Source organism: Dasypus novemcinctus, chromosome 31 (assembly GCF_030445035.2).
Source record: "Dasypus novemcinctus isolate mDasNov1 chromosome 31, mDasNov1.1.hap2, whole genome shotgun sequence".
NCBI classification, from domain to species: domain Eukaryota; kingdom Metazoa; phylum Chordata; class Mammalia; order Cingulata; family Dasypodidae; genus Dasypus; species Dasypus novemcinctus.
In genome coordinates this window covers 15015893-15034810 of record NC_080703.1, presented here as the reverse complement: position 1 = coordinate 15034810, position 18918 = coordinate 15015893, and positions in this window count along the sequence as shown.

Below are 18918 nucleotides of genomic sequence, written 5' to 3'. Positions count from 1 at the left end.
GCAGAACTAAATGAAAAAATAAGAAAACATTGAAAAAATAAACAAAACCAAGAGCCAGTTCTTTGACAAGATCTATAAAATTGACAAACCCTTAGCTAGACTAACAAGAAAAAAAAAAGATGCAAATACAGAAAATAAGAAATGAGAAAGGGGATATCACCACTGACCCCACAGAAAAAAAGACTATCATAAGAGGATACTTTGAAAAACTATATTCCAACAAAAATGAAAATTCAGAGAAAATGGACAAATTCCTGGAAACACATAAGCAACCTATATTAATGAAAGACGAAACTGACAATCTCAACAAATCAACCACAAGTAAAGATATAGAATCAGTTACTTAAGCCTCCCAACTAATAAGAGTTCTGGGCCAGATGGCTTCAAAGGTGAATTCTCCCAAACTTTCCATAAAGAACTAATGCCAATCTTGCTGAAACTCTTCCAAAAAATTGAAACAGAAGAACATTGCTTAACTTATACTATGATGACAATATTGCCCTAATATCAAAGCTGAACAAAGATGCAACAGGAAAGGAAAATTACAGACCAATCTCTCTAATGAACATAGATGTGGAAATCCTCAACAAAATACTTACTAATCATATTCAGCAGCACATTAAACGAATTATACACCATGACCAGGAAGAATTCATTCCTCGTATGCAAGGATGTTTCAACATAAGAAAATACACTAATGTAAACACCACATAAACAGATTAAAGGAAAAAAATCACATGATCATATCTGCGGATGCAGAAAAAGCATTTGACAAAATACAGCACTATTTCTTAATAAAAACTCTGCAAAAGATTGGATTAGATGGAAACTTTCTGAACATGATAAAAGATATATATGGAAAACCCCCAGTTAACATCATTTACAATTTTGAAATCTGAAAATCTTTCCCTCTAAGATCAGGAACAAGACAATGATGCCCATTATTACCCCTTCTATTTAATATTGTGTTAGAAGTACTTGCCTGAGCATTGAGGCAAGAACCAGACATAAAAGGCATTCAAATTGGAAAAGAAAAAGTCAAAATTCCACTATTTGAAGATGATATGACCCTATACATAGAAAACCCTGAGAAATCTACAACAAAGCTTCTAGAATTTATAAATGAGTTCAGTAATGTCACAGGTTATGAGATCAATGCACAAAAATCAGTAGCAGGTCTGTACAACCCTAATGAAAAACTTGAGGAGGAAATTAATAAAAAATACCATTTACAATAGTAAATTAAAAAATCAAATACCTAGAAATAAATTTAACTAAAGATGTACAAAATTTACACACAGAAAACTACACAACACTGTTCAAGGAAATCAAAGAAGACTTAAATATGTGGAAGAATACTCCCTGTTCATGGATAAGAAGGCTAAATATTATTAAGATGCCTATCCTACCAAAACTGATCTACACATTCAATGTAATCCCAATGAAAATCAACACAACATTCTTTAATGAACTAGAAAAACTCGCAAAGAAATTTATTTGGAAAGGAAAGAGGCCCCGAATAGCCAAAGACATATTGAAAAAGAAAAAACAAAATTGGAGTAATTACACTACCTGACTTCAAAACATAGTACAGTAGTGAAAACAGCATGGTACTGGCACAAGGAGAGACACACTGACCAATGGAACCAATTTGAAAATTCTGATATAGCTCCTCATAGATACAGTCATATGATATTCACAAGACCACCAAACCCACTGAAAGAGGATTACCAACTCACATCTTATAAAAAAATCAACTCAAGCTGGATCAAAGACCTGAATATAAGAGCCAAGACCATAAGACCATAAGGACCTTAGAATGCAATGTAGGGAAACACCTACAGGACCTTGTAATAGGAAATGGCTTCATGTACTTCACACCAGAAGCACGAGTAGAAGAACAAATAGATACATGAGACTTCTTCAAAATTAAAGCCTTTTGCACCTCAAAGGACTTTGTCAAGAAAATGAAAAGAGAGGCTACCCCATGGGTAAAAATATTTGGTAACCATATATCTGATAGAAGACCAATATCCTTCAAATATAAAGAATTCCTATATCTCAAAAATAAAAAGACAACCCACCCATTTTAAAAAGTGGCAAGACTTAAATAGAAACTTCTCCAAATAAGAAATGCAAATGACTAAAAAGCACATGAAAAATGCTCAAAATCACTAGATATTAGGGAAATGCAAATCAAAACCACAATGAGATACCATCTTACTCCCATGAGACTGGCAGCTATCAAAAACACAGAAGACTACAAGTCCTGGAGAGGATGTGGAGGAATGGGAACACTCACTCACGCTGGTGGAAATGCAGAAGGATACAGCCATTCTGGAGAACAGTTTGGTGGTTTGTCAAAAAAAAACTAGCTATGGATTTGCCATATGGCCCAGGGATTCCACTGGTGGGTATTTACCCAGTAGAACTGAAAACAAGGATACAAACTGATATATGCACACCAATGTTCATAGCAGCATTATTTACTATTGCCAAAAGTTGGAATCAATGCAAATGCCCATCAATAGATGAATGGATAAATAAAATGTGACATATACATACAATGGACTACTACTCAGCTATAAGATGGAATACAGTACAAACACATGTGATAACATGGATTAATCTTGAGAACCTTACGTTGAGTGAAGCAACCCAGGCATTGAAGCACAAATATTACATGATAAGTTGTCTCAGAGAGCTACAGACTGGTTGATAGGCTTAAAGAAAGTTTGGAAGAGACCTAACACCTACATGGGTGAAATCTATGATAAGCTGTATGTAAGTATTTGTAGAGGGAAGGGATAAAATGGGGGCATAGGGATGCCTTGGGTGGAGCTTTGATGGCTTGAGGGGGGCAAGGGATGGGAGGAAGGGTCAGATGACCATAGAAATTGGGGGGAGGGTGGGGAAATATTTGGACATAGTAGATTGTCAGGTATGTGGTTGAAACTGTAATGTTGAGAAAACTTTTTAGAAAATATAATAAGGAAGTTTACCTGTTTAAGATGCTTAAGCAGGGACATCTTACACAGGTCAGGCTTCCAGGGAGTGTGTGAATGCTCATTTTGTCATAGTGGGTTATATCACTCGGTGGAGATCGATACAATTAGTGTGAAGTTATACCCACATCCTGAGGACTGATGTTCTCAAACAGGGAAATGTGTCTCTCAAGAATACTGGTGGTTCTAAATGGGTTAGGACAGTCGAGTATGTCAAGCCATCAACACTGTTGCAAGTATCTCTGAATATGGTCCTTCAAGTAATGAAGACTGATTGTCACAGTGGGTGCTCTGGGGAGGGGTAGAGGGGTATTGAATAGATGGAATCAGGGTAACTGTAGGGTAATGGAAGTGTTCCACAAGATCATGCAATGATGGATATAGGACATGTTAAATTACACCAAAATTGTATAAAAATATATAGGTTAAAATGTAAACTATAATGTAAAACATAAGATAACTAATAATTTAGAAAAGTGTATAGTCTAAAATATAGATCATAATGTAAGCCAACATGGAACCTTGGTTGAAATTTATGTTTCAATATCTGTACATCAAGTGCAGCAAACACAATATGAACATGTAAAAATATCATTGCTAGGGAAGGGACAAAATGTTTGATATTGGATATGTGGAAATACCCTATATTATATATGTGAATTACTGTGATCTAAACATGTTGTGAAGACAAAACAAATAATTAGAAAAAAAGAAAGGATGTAGACACTGAGGAAGAAATGAAATTGCCTTGCCACTGTACATACGGGGCAACACCTATTGCATTAGTGAAAGACAAAACATCAAAAATGAAGCATTTTCATTTTTTGATACCCAATTTATTTTTACTTTAGTTTTTCTAAATTACTATGTATTCTATATCTAACCTTTAAATCCATCACTATCTTCCACTTTATTATTTGTGGAACTTGACGATATATTAGGCTTCATTTTTTGAGAAGTTTTTTTTTTGTGTGTGTGTTAAACAAAATTTTAATATTCTAAATTTAATCAACATCCAGCAGGTTATTTTGACTATATATTGTACATTGGAAGGAAGAATCAATTATTTTCAAAATCACATTTAGATTTCAAAGAGTAAATATTAAAATAGTCTCAGTGTGAACAGAGAGGTTCAACTCTGGCAGGGGAGGAACACTGTGTGGGATGTTATTGATGGGAGCCACATGGCTGCGAGGGAGTTCTCCAGGCATGTATGTAGGGTACATAAAAATGTTTGGATATTTTCATAGTCGTTACAATTAAAAACTTCAAATAAGGGAATGTTGAGTTCCTAAACTAGGGAGCTCTATCACATTCCCCAATGGAACAGGATCAATCCCCAAATGCAATGACAAAGACTAATAAGTATGGTCCAACAATGAGCCCTTTATACTGATGACTATGCTTATGAGCCTGTGTGCCTAAAATATGAACTAGGCCTAGAGGTGCAGTTTGCCTAAGAGTTACCTCCTGAGATCCTCCATGTTGGTCAAATGTGGCCACTCTCTAAGCCAAACTCAGCATGAAAATGCATTACTTTCCCCCAGCATGGGACATGAATCCCAGGGATGAGCTTCTCTGGTGCTGAGGGATTATTACCAAGCACCAGCTGATGATGTAACTAGAAGAAGACTTTGAATAAAAGGGTCAACTCAGACCAGCAGAATATCTCAACCTTCACGTAATAACGTAATAACAGTTGTTAAATACTGTTTTTTGATTGAATAAAAGGGGGAAATGAAAAGGAGAAATGAGTTTATATGGCTATGAGTTTCCACAAAAGAGTCAGGGGGTCATCAGAAGGGTCGTGCTTATGCATGCTGCAGCAGGGTCCCAGAGACAGCCAAAGTAGATAGAAGCCCAGGTACTAGTTCTCCTGAAGGCTGCAGAGACCCACGGGTTCTGTGGTCATGGCAGCTGGCTCTGGAGTTCAGCGCCATATCAGTGGGCCCTACTTTGGAGTTTGTATTCCTGAGTATGATGGAATTTTACTCAGATGTGACCTTTCTGCACATCCCTCATTCATTTTTAATTATAGTCATTCAACAACCATTTAGTCATCAAACACATCATGGAAGTTACTAAATAATATTTTGTGAATAAAGAGATAAATAAAATATTCTTCCACATCTTATAGAGATTATGTGCAAGCAAAAATAGTAGTGACTACATGAAATACCCTGAGATGGCACTGACATCCTGGTGAAGTGGATCTAAAAGTTTATGCTCATTCTGTGGAGACAAGTGAAGGCTTCACAAGGGAGATGACTGCACTGACACTGAAAGTAGAGATTGGGGTAACTTCAAGAGGAGAAAGGTGTAGAAGCACACCAAGAAGAAACAAGAGGGAAACAATCCAATCAAGATAACCATATGGTGTGGTGAGGTTTTAAAATTAGTTCTTACTATCTGATGAACAATGAAGGGGTAGGATGTGAAAAGGGGATAAGCAGCCTGACCAGTTTGGCAGTAGCCATAGTATAGAGAGCCTGGTGTTTTGTGCAGAACATGGATATTTATGTTTTAAATTATTGAGAGTCAGGGCAGGTTTATAGAAGGTGATGGTCTTTCATTAGGGACATACATTCATTGCAATTGATAAACACATTTCAGGATATTGCTACTGAGCATTGATTATAGTTCACATTGTAGTTGACACTCTCTCCCACATAATTTTGTAGGTTATGGGAAGACATATAATGGCCTTTATCTGTCATTGCAAAGCCATTCAGAACAACTCCAAGTCCCCAAAACGCCCCCATGTTACAACTGTTTTTCCCTCTCCTTGCCCTCAGATCCTTCAGCGATCACTGCCTCCACACCAATGTTATAATTTCTTCCATTGCTAGAATTACAATAAGTAACAATAAGTATAGACAATAAGGCTATAGAAGAATACCAGTAAGTCCACTCTAGTCCATAGTTCTTTCCCATTCTTAAGGATTCTGGGATGGTGATGCCCAATCCACCTCTAAATGAGAGGGGAGTTTGATCCCATATATGGATGGGATGCTCTTTCTGGCAGTTATAGGCTTTCTTATTTCCTTGGTATAGTGGTTGCCCATCCTCACCTCTTTGTTAATTGCCCTGGGTGGGTCCAATGAACTGGAGAGTAGGTGTTGCAACTCCACTGAGGCTCAGGGCACAGCTGGCACATGGGCAGTCCAAAGACTTAAGTTTCTTGGGTGTACATCTACTAACACCATCACCAAATATAAGTTCAAATAGAAGGGACAGATGAGCTATGTGTAGGGAAGTCATAACTGAGTCCCAACTCTGTCACAATGGGGAGCACAAACCCCAAGGTAGGCCCACTGGGAAGGCACCAAATTCCTGACTTATCTACCATGACCATAGGACCTAGGTGTCTCCAGAGCTCTCAGGAGACTCACTATTTGGGGCAGTATCTATTTTGGCAGTCTATGAGATCCTGCTGAGATGTGCCTAAGTGCTACCTCTGAAATGACCTCCCAATTCACTTTTAAGTCTCTCAGCCTTATGAACTCGTTTGTCTTTGCATTCCACCCCTTTTCTTTTACATCTTTTTCCAGTTACCCTGCTATGTGATTGGTGAAGGCTCATCCCTAGGAGTCATGTCCTACTCTGGGGGGAAGACAACGCATTTCTATGCTGAATTTGTCTTAGAAAGAGGCTACATTTGAGCAACAAGGAGGATCTCAGAAGGTAACTTTTAGGCACCCTAAACACAAGGCTAAGTTTCAATTTCAAGAACAAGGGATCATAAGCACAGTCATCAATATCAAGGGTCCATCAATGGGCCATTTTTCTTCACTAGTCATTGCCCCTGTACTTGGGGGATTGCTGCTGTTCCATTAGAGAATGTAGCAGAGCTCTCCAGGATTAGAATTCAATATTCTCTCAGTTATTGTGTGTCTCTCCATCCACTGGGGCAATGTCACATGAATATTTGAAAACATTTATATACCTTATGTGTATTTCCAGGTGAAATTCCTCCCATGTATCCCTCATTACTGACACTCCACACTAATGATTCTCCCCTTCACCAATTGTAACTCTTCTGTGATCCAAAGCTTCTTCAAAAATGAAGGCAATAAAATAGCCAAATACAATTATTAGGAAAATCAAATAATAATGATAGGTTAAATATTAAAAATAAAATACAGAAAAAATTTAAAATAAAATTTAAAATTTGGGATATTACAAAATAATGAAAACTATTATTTTTTTAAAAACTTTTTTCTTTCATCAGTTTAATATATATTGTACTGTGTGTATACTGACATTTCCTTCCATTTACTCCATTTTGTTTATTCCATTAAACAAAACTATAAAATTTTGTTTTCAAAGAAGTTTTAGTTCACAGAAAAGTCACAAACAGCATATAGGGGACTCCCATATACCCAAAATCCTCCCCCATTTTCCCCTTCCCATGTTAATACCGTTTTATATGTGGATGGTACATTTGTTTCAACTGTTATACAAGCAGTAAATCATAGCTACTAACCACGGTCAATGGTTTATATTGTGGTTTACATTTTACAGCACATACATTTATAAATTTTGATGACATTTAACATGACCAGTGTCCATCATTGTAAGATCATGTAGAACACTTCCATTGCCCAATAAATACCCCTCTTTCATGTACTCTATGTGCTCCCTCTGCCTCCCCTTGGGGCCAACATTGATCATCTGGCTTCACTACTTGGATAAGATTCATAGTTACTTGCAACACTGAAGTCTTGACATTCTGGTTTGTCCTCCCCTCCTAGGAATCACCTATGCCCTCAAATGACTCCTGTCCCATTGTTTGAGAAGATATAGGTTCTCCCCAGGATGGGAGTTCAACAGCTTCCCACTCATTATGTGGGTTTCCACACACCGACCCAAAACATTATGACAAAATGATCTCTCACACTCTCCCTGGAAGCCTGCACCAGGTGCACCCTGTCCTGAATGCTCCCCATCCAACACCATAAGGCAGTAACCCTCCCTTGTCATATTGCCATAGGAGTGTTCTCAACTTTTTACGTTCAGCCACATACCTGACAATTGCCAGTGTTCACATGGTCCATTGCCCAACCCTCCCCCAATTCCATGAGCCGTCCAACCTACCCTCACTACCCCACCCCTGTCAAACCAGCAATGCCTAACCCAATAGTATCACCAATGTTTTGTCATAGTCCTTCACTACCCAATGACACACTTTCACCTTATCATAGATTTGGTCCATATGGGCATTGGCTCACAAACTTCTCCATTTGTATTTCCTCTAAATATCTCTTACAGACAATAGCTCTCTGAGTCTGCTTGATTTGCTTAATTTATATCAAAAGTCATGTAATATTTGTCCTTCAATGTCTGACTTGCTTCACTCAACATAAGGACCTCAAGGTTCATCCATGTTATTCCATGAGCTAGTACCGTATTCTTTCTTTTTACTTATTAAATTGTATGTTTCTTAAAGATACATAGATCACAAAATAAAGTTGTATTTAAAAAAGTAAAAGGTTCTTCCATTTCCCACACACCACCCTCCCACTCCTCCCACATCAAAAACCTTGTTTATCATTGTGGCATATTATTTGCATTTGGTGACTACATTTTGGAGCGCTGCCAGACCGCATGGATTATAGTTTACATTGTAGTTTACACTCTCCCCAGTACATTCAGTGGGTTATGGCAGGATATATAATGTCCAGCATCTGTCCCTGCAATATCATTTAGGACAACCTCAAGTAGCAAAAATGTCCCACATCTCAACTCTTCCTTCTCCCTTCCCTCAGCAACTACCATAGCCACTTTCCCCAGATCAATGCTACAGCTGCTTCCCTTACTATTCAAAATGATTCTACAGGAGAATACCATTAAGCTCACACTATTCCATAATTTATTCCTCCATCCTGTAGACCCTGGGTTGGTGATGTCCATTCCACCTCTATACTGAGAGGGGACTTATTCCAACATGATTGGGGGATGTGATTCTCTTACTTAAAGTGGTAGGCAATCTCAGTTCCCTGGTGTGGTGGTTAGCCATTTTCACTTTCCTGTTAGCTGGCCGGTGTTCAACAAACCAGAGAATAGGAGGTTCAACAAACCAGAGAATAGGAGGTTCAAATCTGCTGAGGCTTAGAGCCCAGCTGCCACATGGCCAGTCCATAGCTTCAAGTCTTCTTAGGATACACCAACCCCAGTGAAAAACTACAAATTCAGTAAAAGTGACAAAAGAGGCATGTGTAGAAAGGTCACATCTGAGTCCAACTCCATCACACTCAGGAGCACAATTTCTATAGTAAGGCCCACTCCAGAGGCATCTGCCATGACTGTAGAATCTGTGTGTCTCCATACCTCTCAGGAGCACCAATACCTGGAGTTGTATCTACTTTGTCTTTCTCTTTTCCCCATTTTTAAAAGGGTTGTTTGTCTTTTGTTTTTAGATATGTTTTCTTTATATATGCTGTATGTTAGGCTCCTATCAGATATATAATTACCAAATATTTTCTTCCATCACATCTTTGAGGTGTAAAAGTTTTAATTTTGAGGAGTTCCCATTTATCTATTTTTTCTTTCACTGCTTGGGATTTGGATGTGAAGTTCAAGCCAACCTCAGAATGTAAATGCATTAACTTCCCCCCATCATGGGACACAACTCCCAGGGATGCCCCTCCCTGGTGCTGAGGAATTACTACCAAGCACCAGCTGGTGATGTAACTAGAAAAAGACTTTGAATAAAAGGGTCAACTCAGAAGAGCAGAATACCTCAGCCTATATGTAATATTAGGCGTTAAAAACTGCTTTATGATCTTGAATAAAAGGGGGAAATGAAAAGAACAAATGAGTTTATATGGCTATGAGTCTCTAAAAGAGAGTCAGGAGGTCATCAGAGAGGTTGTGCTTACACACACCTCAGCAAGGTCCCAGAGACAGCCAAAGTAGATACAACCTCAGGTACTGGTTCTCCTGAGGGCTATAGAGACCCACAGGTTCTATGGTCATGGCAGATGGCTCCAGAGTTCAGTGCCATGTCAGTGGGCACTACTTTGGAGTTTGTGTTCCTGAGTGTGATGGAGTTAGATTCACATATGACCTTTCTACACATGCCTCTTCTGTCACTTTTACTGGACCTGTGGTTACCACTGGAGTTGGTGTATATTCAGGAGACCTGAATCTCTGGACTGTCCATGTGATAGTCAGGCCCTAAGCCTCAGCAGACTTGCAACTTATACTGTCTGGTTTATTGGACTTACCCTGGCCACCTAACAGAGAGGTGAAGAAGGTCAACCACCACACCACAGAGCCAAGAGTGCCTACACCTGCAAGCAGGAAAATTGCATCCTTCATCCATGTGGAACCTAAGCTCCTGCAATATAGAGGTGGAGTGGACATAAACATCCTAGGGTCCATAGGCTGGAGGATTAGAGTATGGATTAGAGTAAACTTACTGATATTCTACTGCGACAGCTTGCTCGGTTGGTAGAGGTGGGGTCTGGCTGTGGACGAGGGGTCGGTCCAGCTTAGGACGAGGGGTCGGTCCCGCTTGGGACGAGGGGTCGGTCCGGCAGCAGACGAGGGATTGGTCTCACAGGGGTTGCACGGTTGAGCTGACGGGGTCGCCCGGCGAAGCTGGCAACAAAGGGGTTGCCCGGAGAAGCAGGCGACGAACTGGAGACAAGGGAGGCCAGGCCCTTGTCCGGGGCTCTCAGGACTGGAGGGCGCACGGCAGAAGAACCACCGCGGAGACAAGGTAAACACACAAGTCCACTTTATTGAGGGAGAGGCAACAGTTTTATAGGGGCTGGGGAAGGCTGATTGTTCGAAGCCATGCCCTGTTCTGATTGGTTGCCGGAGAAAGGTCAGTGGGCAGTACTGGATGGGGGAGGGGTGGTGATTAGGGATTGGCTGTCGCTATTGCTGGGGAAGGGGCAGGGTTTAGGGATTGGTGGCTGCTGTTGCTGGGGTGGAGGGCAGACTTGAGTTTCCCTCCCACGCCTGGCTGTTGCTGCTGTCGGGGGAAGGGAAGAGGGCAGACTGTATTTTTCCGCCCATGCCTGGCTGTTGCTGCTGTTGGGGGGAGGGAAAAGGGCAGACTGGATTTTTCCGCCCACGCCTGGCTGTTGCTGCTGTCGGGGGAGGGGAAAAGGGCAGACTGGAATTTTCCACCCTGCGCCTGCGCAGGGAGAAAGAAGAAGAAGGGTGCCACCCCACAGGCATCATGTGGCGCCATCCGGAAGTAGGGGCAGCCATGGAAGCATGGCTGCCGAGAAGGGGAGACCCGAGGGCACTCTGTGCCCATGCCGAGCTCCCTTCAGGGGTGGCGGTGAGTCCGACCAGCCACCCTATAATGGGGGCAGCGGCTTGGCCTGCCACGGCCGCTCCCCTGCCAGGCCAGCAAACCACACTTCAGCCCGAGGGGTGACCGCATTCTACTATGGAACTGTTGTGATTAGTAATGGAAGAATTTGTAGCATTGATGTGGAGAAAGTGGCCACAGTACCTGCTGAGGTTAGGGAGAGGGAAGAAGAGATATGATGTGGGGGCATTTTCAGGACTTGGAGTTGTCCTCGGTGGTACTGCAAGGAAAGACACTGTACAACGTATGTCCTGCCATGGCTCACTAGGTGGACTGGGGGAGAGTGTAAACTACAATGTAAACCATTTTCCATGTGCTCCAAATTATATTCACCAAATGCAATGAATATCCCACAATGATGAAAGAAGTTGTTGATGTGGGAGGAGTGGGGTGAGGGGGGTGGGGGGTATATGGAAGCCTCATATTTTTTTAATGTAACATTAAAAACAATAAAGACATGAAAAAATATTCCCTATTACAAGGTCCTGTAAATGTTCCACTAGATTATCTTTCAAGGTCTTTATGCTGTTTGCTCTTACATTTAGATCTTTGATCAATCCTGAGTTGATTTTTGTATATAGTGTGAGATGGTGTTTCTTTCAAATTCTTTTGGATATGGATTCCAGTTTTCCAAGCACAATTTGTTGGAGATGCCATTCTCTCCAGTTGAATGTGTTTGGTGGCCTTTTTGAATATCTGATTCTATATCAGAACTCTCAATTTGGCTCAATTTGTTGGTATGTTTATCCTTGTGTCAATACCATGAAGTTTTGACCACTGTAGCTTTATAGAATGTTTTAAAATCAAAAAGTGTGATTCCTCCAATTTCATTTTCCTTTTTCAATATATCTTTTGCTATTTGGGGACACTTGCCCTTCCATTTAAATTTCATATTTAGTTTTTCCAATTCAATAAAAATGATGTGTTGATTTCTATTGAGATTGTTTTAAATGTGTAGATCATTTTCAGTAGGATGGACATCTTAATGAAGTTTAGTCTTCCCATCCATGAAAATGGAATATTCTTCATTTTTAAAAAAGTCTTCTTTGATTTACTTTAACAGGGCTGTGTAGTTTTCTGTGTAGAAATCCTTTACATTTTCGATAAGTTTATTCCTAGGTATTGGATTCTTTTATTTGCTCTTGTACATTGGCTTTTTGTCATGATTTCCTTCACAGATTGCTCATTACTAGTGTACAGAAATGCTACTGACTTTAGTGCATTAATATTATAACCTGTGATATTACTGAAATAATTTATAAGTTCTACAAGTTTTGGTGTAGATTTCTCACGGCCTTTCATACATTGGATCATGATATCTGCAAATAGTGAAATTTTGACTTCTTCCTTTCAATTTGGATGCATTTTATATCTTTTTCTTGCCTAAGTGCTTGAGTAAGTACTTCTAACACAATGTTAAATAGAAGCAGGGGCAGTGGAGATCATTGTCTTGTTCTTGATCTTAGTGGGAAAGGTTTTAGGATTTCACCATTGTACAAGTTGTTAGCTGTGGCTTTTTCATATATACTCCAGTTCAAAAATTTTCCTCCTATTACTATCTCTTTTGCAGGATTTTTATCAGGAAAAGGGTGATGTATTTTGGTGAATGCTTTTCTGCATCTGTAGATATGATCATGTGATTTTTTATTTCAATCTGTTTATATGGTGTATTACATTGATTGATTTTCTTTTGTTGGATAATCCTTATATACCTGGGATGAAACTCACTTGGTTATGGTATATAATTCATTTGATGTGCTTTTGAATATGATTAGCAAGTATTTTTTTTGAGGATTTTAGCATCTGGACATTGCAGAAATTAGTCTGTAATTTTCCTTTCTTGTGATGTCTTTGTTTGGCTTTGTTTTTAGGGTAATGTTGGCATCATAGAATGAGCTAGGCAATGGTCCTTCTACTTTTGTTTTGTTTTTTTTTTGGAAGAGTTTAAGCAGGATTGGTGTTAGTTCTCTGTGGAATGTTTGGTAGAATTCACCTGTGAAGCTGTCTGATCCTGCACTCTTCTTATTTGGGAGGTTCTGATTCCATATTGACTTGTGATTGGTCTGTTGAGTTCATCAAATTCTTTTGTCAATGTAAGCTGCTTGTGTGTTACTAAGAATTAGTTCATTTCCTTTAAATTATCCTTCTTGTTGGCATATAATTTCTCAAAGTATCCTTTTCTGGTACTCTATTTCTGTGTGGTTAATGGTGATATCCCCTTCTTCATTTATTATTTTGTGTATTTACATCTTATCTCCTTTTTTCTTTGTTGATAGAGCTAAGAGTTTTTCAATCTTAATGATCTTCTCAAAGAGCCATGTTTTAGTTTTCTTAATATTTCTAGTGATTTCTTATTTTCTATTTCATTTATTTCTACTCTAATCTTTATTTAGTTCTTTCTACTTCATTTGGGGTTAGTTTGTTTTTCTTTTTCTAATTCCTACAGGTGTGTAGTTAGGTCTTTGATTTTTGCTCTTCTTTTTTTTTTTCATTTATATATTTATGTCTATAAATTTCCCTCTCAGTACAGCTTTGGCTGAATCCAATAAGTTTTGATATGTATTGTTGTCATTTTCATTCATTTCAAGGTATTTCCTGATTTCTTTTGTAATTTCCTCCTTGACCCAGTGTTTGTTGAAGAGTGTGTTGTTTAATTTCCATATATTTGTGTCTGACCTAGTTTTCTGGCCCCTGCTAATTTCAAGCTTCATACCATTATAATCAGAGAAATTACTTTGTATAATTTCAATCTTTTTTAATTCTTTGAGTGTTATTCTGTGGCTTAGTATGTGGTGTATATTGGATAATGGTCCATGTGCACTTGAGAAGAAGAGAAGAAAGTATATCCCACTGTATTTGGGTGTATTGTTCTGTATATGTCAATTAGGTCCAGATCCTCTAATGTATTATTCAGAGTCTTTGTTTCTTTATTGATTCTTTGTTGAGATGTTCTGTCTAGTCATAATAATTTTGTATTAAATTACCCCACTATACTTGTATAAGCATCTATTTCTCCACTTAATTTTCCCAGTGTTTGCCTCATGTATTTTGAGCCTCATGCTTAGGTGCATAAATCTTTATTTTTGTTCTTTCTTCCTGAAAGTTTACCCCTTTTACTAATATATGGAACCCATCTTTGGCTCTTAAAATCATTTTGTGAGAAGAGAACCTCTGCTCTTGTGTCCTGGACAGTTCTCTCATGTATGTCTGATGGGAAGAAAAGAGGCAGAAGAAGCTACAGGAAAAAGAAAGTGGCTCTGTGGTGGAAAGTCAGAGGCAAAACTACCACCACTAGGGACCACTGTTGGATAAGAATTGTTCCTCCCTCACACTTGCTGGAGGGCAGGGGGGTGAATTCAAAGGCAGGGGGAGAGGGATGGGGCAAGATGGTGGTTGAGTGAGTGCACCTGAGTGTCTCTCCTGCATAGAAGCAACTGGGCAGCATTGGAAATTCTTCAGGACCAGGCTGTTTCAAGATTTTGCATGGCAGGAGGTGTCTGGACATTGATTTGGTGGGAAGGCAATAGAGAAAATTCATGTATAGGATGAAATTGAGGCTCTTTTACACGGTGGTGGGGGCTGCATGTGGGATGCTCCCACCTGGGGTGGGCGGAGCTGCAGGAGGCCTTCGCAGACTGATTTGGGGAGACAGACGGAAGTTTTGTGTGAGGTGGGGAAATTTTTTATTTCTGACATGAATAATAGTGCTTCTGGCTAGAGCCCCACCCCCAAGGCTGGCTGCCAATCTGCAGCAGCCTTAAATGGCTCACTAAAAAGAGACATCACCAGGAGGTTGGTTCAGGGGCCTGCAGGGTGGGAGATGTCTGGAAGCTGATTAGGGGAATATTTTGCAAGGCATGGGAATTTCAGGTTCAGACACTGATATCTGCGCTTCCGGCTGGAGCCACGCCGGCTGGGCCTGGCTGCTGATCTGCAGCGTCATTAAATTGGCTGCAGTGTAGAGGGACTCACAGGTGGCTGTTTCAGGTGATTGCAGGACAGGAGCTGTCCTGAAGTCGAATTAGTGATACAGCCGCAGAGGAGACACTAGTGAGAGGGTGAAATGTGGGGTTCTGAAGCATAGGTCAGAGTTTGTGGATGTGATCTCCCCCATAGGTCTGGCACTGAGCTGTGGGGATCCCTGAAGGCTGTGTTGCACTGTGGTGCTACCAGGCTCCCTGTTAACCAGATTTGAGGTTGCCAGGTCTGTGTACCCTAAACCCTGGTGGCCTACACCCCAAGAATCACACCTCTTGAGTCTGCAATATCACAGACTTTCCTTCCTTGAATCCACCATGCCCTGTGGTACATCTGATGTCATTGAATGTCCTAGCCGTCAACATTTGTGTTTTTTCTTTTTTGTTTTTTTGTTTTGTTTTTTTAATTTTTTTTTAATTTTTTATTGTAGTGATTGCTAACATTGCATTATCCCCTAATCTTTTCTCCCATTGTATCCCCCAAGGTCTTTTTTTTCTTCTTTCTCTCTTGTCACTCATTTTCTTCTTATTTTATCTTACTTATACAATAGGTGCTGGAGGGAACACCTCACATTTGCTGGGTTTCCTCATCCTCCACTGCCTCATGTCTGTATTAATTGATTTTGGCTACCTACACTATCTCCTTTCCCCCACATATTGACATCCTCCATCATCTATTGTCTCTCCTATATTCCACCTCCCTTTCTTTGATCCCCAAAATTGTCTGTTAATTTTTAATACCTTTGTTTTGTTTTCTGTCTTTTATCCACTCTTAAAACTATTGCCTTTCTTTTCTCTTTCCCTCTCTCACAAAAACACTAACTTTTTAATTCATACCATATTCCTCCCATATTCAGTCAACTACCTCATTATAGGTACTCTACCTACTGCTATAACTCTACACAACATACATGAATCTATTATCCATTCTCCCAGAATTCATATTGTTGCTCTGTTAACATTTCTTACCAATACTACTTTACACATTTTCCTTTCTTACACAATTACCTTTCCCTGGCCCTAATACTTTCCTCCAAAGTGAACTCACCCAGCAACAAGAAATTAGAATAAGAAGAACAAAGTGACAAAGAGAAGATATACCACTTACACAAAAACAACAGCTAACTAATCCCCAAGACTAGACAAAGAAGCTAAGAAACTGATTAACCCATCAAGATAAAATGATGACCAGACAGCAACAAAAAACTACAAAACAAACCAGTAATCAGGAAAACATGGATGAATTCAATCAACAAACTAAAAATCAGGAAGGGGAGCAGAACTTTGCACAAGTAATTAAAGATCTCAGAACATATATCACAGACAAATGTAATGAAATAAATGAAGAGGTTAACAATATGAAGTCAACATTTGGAGGGGAAATTGCAGACATATGCAAAAAGATAACAGATATGATGGGAATGAACACCACGGTTCAAGAAATCAAAAATACACCTGCAGCAAATAGCAGCAGATTAGAAGAGGCAGAGCAGAGAATTAGTGATGTTGAAGACAGTACACCGGAAATCAAAGAGATAGAAAATTGATTGATAAAAAGATAGAAAATATCCAGCTAGTACTTAGGGACCTGAGTGACAATGCAAAATGCACAAACATACGTGTTATAGGCATCCCAGAAGGAGAAAAGAAGAGAAAGGAGTCAGAAGGAGTGTTGCAGGAAATAATGGCTGAAAACTTCCCAAATCTACTGAAAGAGACAGATGTACATATCCAAGAAGCACAGTGAACCCCAAACATCAAAAACCCCAACAGGCCCACCCCAAGACATATACTTGTCAAATTATCCAACGCTCAAGACAAAGAGAAAATTCTAAAAGCAGCAAGAGAAAAGAAAACCATCACATACAAGGGAAGCTCCATAAAATTAAGTGCTGATTTCTCATCTGAAACCATGGAGGCAAGAAGACAGTGGTATGATAATCAAAGTACTAAAGGAAAAAAATTTCCAACCAAGAATACTCTATACAGCTAAACTAGCATTCAAAAATGATGGAGAGTTCAAAATATTCAGAGATAAACAGAAATTGAAAGAGTATGCCAGCAAGAAACTTCCCCTTCAAGAAATTCTAAAGGGATTTCTGCAGGAAGAAAGGATAAAACAGGACAGGCAGAGTTGGAGGAGAGTGTAAGAGCAACAAAAAAGACAAAAAGAGAAGAAGAAAAAAACAAAATATGACAAACAGAAGTCCAATCAAAATATGGCTAACATAAATAATACCTTGAAAGTAATAACACTGAATGTCAATGGATTAAAATCACCTATGAGAAGATTCAGATTGGGACATTGGATAAGGAAATATGACCCATCTATATGTTATCTACAAGAGACACATCTTAGAGCCAGAGATTCATGGAGGTTGAAAATGAATGGTTGGAAAACAATCTTATAAGCAAACAATAACCCAAAAAAAAAAGGGCAGGAGTAGCTATATTAATAGCAGACAAAGCAGACTTTAAATGCAAAACAATGTGAGAGACAAAGAAGGATAGTACATATTAGTGAAAGGGACAATCTGTCAAGAAGAATGAACAATCATAAATATTTATGCTCCTAAAAAGGGCTCCTCTAAATACGTGAGGCAAACACCAGAAAAACTAAGTGAAAGAATAGACACATCTACAATTATAGTGGGGAATTTTAATACACCACTATCAACTCTGGACAGAACATCTCAAAACAGAATCACTAAAGAAATGAAATATTTGAACAATTTATTAGAGGAGCTTGTCTAATAGACATATACAGATCATTACACCCAAACACAGTAGGATATACATTCTTCTCAAGTGGACATGGATCATTCTACAAGATAGACCTATGCTAGGCCACAAAGAAAGGCTTAATGAATTCAGAAATATTGAAATAATACAAAATAAAATCTTTGACCACAGTGGAGTGAAGCTAGAAATCTGCAAGGGCCAGAGGCCCAGATTTCACACCAAAATAATGAAATTAAGCAGAACACTCTTAGAAAAACAGTGGGTCAAAGAGAAATCTCAAAAGAAATCAATGACTACCTTGAAACAAATGATAATGATAACACAACATACCAAAATTTATGGGATGCAGCAAAAGCAGTACTGACAGTGAAATTTATAGCCATAAAATCATCCATCAAAAAAGAAGAAAGAGCAAAAATTGAAGAACTAACTGCATATTTGGAGGAATTAGAAAACAAACAACAAAGTAATCCCACAGGAAGAAGAAGGAAGGAAATAACAAAGATAAGAGCAGAACTAAATGAAATAGAAAATAAGAAAGCACTTGAAAAGATAAACAAGACCAAGAGCTGTTTTTTTGAGAAGATGAATAAAATTGACAAACCTTTAGTGAGACTAACAAAGAAAAAAGAGAGAAGATGCAAATACACAAAATAAGAAACGAGAAAGGAGATACCACCACTGACCACATAGAAATAAAGACTATCATAAAAGGATACTTTGAAAATCTATATTCCAACAAAAATGACAATTCAGAGGAAATGGACAAATTCCTAGAAACACAGAAGCAGCCTATATTGATGAAAGAAGAAATTGATGATCTCAACAAACCAATCACAAGTAAAGAGATAGAATCAGTCAT